Source organism: Harpegnathos saltator, unplaced genomic scaffold (genome assembly GCF_003227715.2).
Source record: "Harpegnathos saltator strain DR-91 unplaced genomic scaffold, Hsal_v8.6 scaffold24, whole genome shotgun sequence".
Taxonomy (NCBI): domain Eukaryota; kingdom Metazoa; phylum Arthropoda; class Insecta; order Hymenoptera; family Formicidae; genus Harpegnathos; species Harpegnathos saltator.
Window position 1 is genome coordinate 160,941 of NW_020230028.1, and position 4,393 is coordinate 165,333.

A 4,393-nucleotide genomic window follows, 5' to 3' on the forward strand; every position below is an offset into this window, starting at 1 on the left:
GGAGTTTCAACGGACATTGAACGAGACAATGGTCGACGGCGACAACGAACGAGTGATATCCTCGAGAACGTATCTGTCGACGGCCCAAAATTCGTGGTGGAGAGCGCAACAAATCGCCTAGAGAACACTGGCCGTCAGTGGCTCGAGCGTGCTGCGGGCCGAGGTGTTCAGACGCGCGAACGACGGTCTGATCGTCATTCGCCCGTTGGACTGGTACGTGTACTATCGTCCGCGCGACGGATTCTACTTTCTCACCAACACGTTCAGCGGCACGATCAAATGCCAACCGAACGAGTGCTCGGTGGTGATGTTGAAACCGCGTTCGCCGTCCGAGAGCAGCGACGAACAATCGCGACAAGAACTGTTGACCACCGGCTATCTGGCGACCAGTCGTCTGGAGCTGCTCGGTTCGTTTCTGCGCAATGAAGACTCGTCGAGACGATTCGGGAAATGCGGCGAACGAATTATCGTGCCGTTGGACTCTCTGCTGTCGGACCGAGAATCGAGAGACAACATGCCGCCGATCACACTGGAGGATCTGCTGAATCGCTTGCTGGAGCTTAGGGTGCTGTGAGAAGGAGAAACCGCGTGACCGCTTCTCGCGACACCGAAAATCGAAGAGTTGCCTCGGCGGTGCGCGCGTTGATATGCGCGATCGAAACGAGCGCCGACCTCGCGTTCGACTCTCCCGCGTCCAGCGAGATCGCGCCGTCGCAACGACTGACGCAAGTGTATCGCAGTCTAGCGGCCACACTGAACAGCATCGTGCTACTGACTCGAGCGTACAGACGCTGGTTGACGCGTACAGAGCATGGCCGATTCGACGTTCGCGTACGACAGCGACGACAGACGCCTTCACATGACGACGTACGATCGTTCACCAGACGCGAATGGATTGACCGCTCGGTGCACAGTGGTGGCGATCGAGTACACGCGCGACCTCACGCTGCGCGCCACGCGAGCTATCGTCGACGAACGAACGCATTGTTCGAGAAATTCGCTCTCGAGGTACGAAACGGCGAAGGAGGAGCGACGGTTGAGCGCGAGCGAGATCGCATCGTTTCTCTCGTACATGCACAAGAAATTGCTTCCTCGAGCGGCTTGGCTGATAGCACGACAGGCGCTTAACGGCGCGGTCGAGCGTGGATCGCGTGGCGCTATAGGCGGTTCGTCCGCGACGATCGACGACCGAGGACACGCCGTTGCGACTCTTCGGTGTCACGTGTGTCACCGAGTATTCGACAAAACGTTTCACTTGCAACACATACTAGTGCACTATCGATTTAATCTGTATCCGTGCGATCGTTGCGGCGAATCGTTCGTTCAACAGAACGGTTTGAATTATCACGCGGCTCATTGTTGTCGCGGGCGAACGCTCGCTACCATCGAGAAACGCGCGCGAGGACGTTCGACGTCGTCGGCGTTCCAACGCGTCGGCCGAAACGTCAACTGTCCGCATTACGAACTGTGCGACACGTGCGGATCGTTCTTTAAAAACGAGCGTGATCTGCGCAATCACGTGTTGCGCGAGCACGCGATATATAACATTGATTTGGGCGTCAACAGAATGCAGCAAGAATACATGAAAAATTGCGCGTTGATCGCGATGAAACGTACGTCGCAAGTGTACGAAAAATAAAGATTCTCACGATTCGCTAAACGAGAGTTTTCCTGTCTTCGATCCTTCACCCCTCCCACCACATTCTTCTATTTGATACGATCGGTGTTATCAGCGGTCGAAAATGTTCCAGGTTCGACGAGGCACGAAACGCGCGAAACGACCGCCTCGCCAGAAGAGGTCTATAAAAACGCAACGTTCGACAGTTCGGTTGTTCAGTCGCACCCAAGGAAGAGACGCGCTCGCTTGATCGTGCTAACGAGAGCCGTCTCGTCTATGGAAACCAGGCTGGTTCACACGACGCATTCGTTTCGCGATCCGACGAGACGATAAAAGATGGACGATGAGTATTCCTACGATGAGTCGGAGTACGACGAATCGTTGGACACGAACGACGTCTATTATTCATCCGACGAGAACGAGGCTGATCGAGACGACTCGGATGCGTCGAGTGACGACGCGTCATCGGTGAGGTTGAATCTCTCTTTCTCGCTCTCTCTCTCTCTCTTGTTTATCTCCTTTCTTACCTCTTGTCTCAATCGACCGTTGTAACGTCTCGTCTTTCCTACGAGCGACGATAACGGTTGTCCTCTTTTATTTATTTTATTTTAGGCCTACCTGCATTCACCGGCAATAGCCAGGGGCGCCGAGGACAGTATCGAAAGAGAGAGATATTCCAATATTATCTGCTTGTTTGGAGTTTGGAACAAGATGGTTATTCATTCAATAATATGGTAGGCTAAATGTGCTGGATATATATATATATGTATTTGTAGATTATATAAAAACAACGGTCATACATAATATTCCTGAATAGAGATAGGTATATACGTGTGAAAGATATATGTCATTTGAATAATAGCTTCCAATTCTAATGGTTAGATCTATTGCTCAAAAAGGGTGATACATTAGCAATGTAATAAGCCTTGTCCGCTTCGTTTTCTTGGTCAGAAAGGGTAATGGCTTCTATATCTGATTGTTCTCCAAAGGAACGAGGTCTAATATTTGTGGTGTTTTGGGTGTGCGCGTATGAGTAGTATGTTGACAAATTGAGGCTAGCTTGGCTGGTTGTGTCCGTAAATGAAACCTGCCCTAATTCTGAGGACGAAATATCGCCCGTTGTATTTTGGTTACATAAGGTCGTCACATCCGAAATAGACCTATCGTATACATGTTTGAATGATTCTTTTAATTGTTCGTTTTCTATTTCCTTCGTTGAGCTTGCTGGTTCTGTCGCGTGATCTGATTTTAGTTGTTTGTTTTGTTCCTCTATCCACGCTCTAGTACGAGCTATTTTAACTAAGTTTCGCCTACGTACGGCGACTCCACTACGCTTTGGCATCTATTGGAGGGTTTATTATCTTATTTCGAATATATTATTGTTTTGTGTTACAGAGGGTGATCCAGGTGCATTAATTTACTCACTGTTGGAGGATTGGATATAGGTGCAGTTATCCGCGTTGGAACGGTACCAGGTTGTTGGAGCTCTACCCCTTTGGAGCTACCAGGAAAGTCTGTGGAGAGAATGGAGCTCAATTATTAGAGCTGCCAGAAGGATTCTTAAAATTTAAATTCGTTCTAGAGCATCAACATGTGGGCAAAGCGGCCTGACTAGGAGCTCAACGACGCATGGAGCTGCCTGATTATGGCTCGACAATGCATGGTGCTACCAGATCCGATTTGTACGGAATGCAAGGGGAATGTTATCCTGAAGGGAGTTTCTGATAGATAAGTTGCGAGGAAACCGGGAGCTCGACAATGCTGGGAGCTGCCTGGTTAATAAGGCTATTTCAGAGCAAATTAATGAAAATGGGTCCCTACTGCGTTACATGTCGTGTGTAATTAGGCAGAGTATATAAAAGCGTGATATATATATATATTCAATAAATTATTTTGCTTTAAAAAGTTCCACCTTTCAGAGGTCAGCCAAACTAACCAATGACTTTGTCGCAATTGTCTGTTGTGTCAGCCCCTTGTACAAGGGAACGAGAAAATATTTTAAATCTATGATGCGTATAGAGTAACTCACTTTTAACAATATGGCGCCCGAAGGGGCGGTTAGCGAGAATAAGTGAAGGATGGCACGAGACTGTGTCAGCTTTGGGATCTCCAGGAGTGACCGTCTGGTTCGGCTGTCGGGGACTGACTGACTCTCTGGCTTCTCCGTTCTCAACTCGTCAGGTCGGGGAAGTAGATGTGGAGGGGAAAAGGCTCTGGTAGGGATATCTGCTCATGGGAGGATAGTAGAGAGAGAGAGAGAGAGAAAGAGAGTCGTTCGGAGATGATTTCATGCATGAGTTATCATGAATACTTCCGTTGTTATCTTCGTCCTTCACGTATTCTCTTATATATATTTTTACGCTGCGCATTCTTATAAATATCGATTAAGTGTTCTTGGAAGGGTAGGTTAAATAACACTTTATGACGCTTATCTATTGAAGCTCCGCACGAACTTTTGCACACAATCAGTACATTTTGCTCCTTTTCTCGGTGTTCTGTTCGTTTTTTCGGGAAAGTAAGTGTAACACTATTAGTTTCATTGCCGTTGCGCGTCACTCGGCGTCGAGATAATCCATGGTTAATAATGTAAATTTTAGGGGAACGAAAAAATGTTTGGTGATTTTGTTAGCAAGAGGGATCATTGGTATCTCGAGGTGTTGTTACTTCAAAGACGAATACAGTGATATGCATTATGTTGGGTTTCTGGCTTGTAATAAATTTATTATATTTTTTGCAATTAATTATTATTAGCTGTTGATGTACTTCTTTTATGTG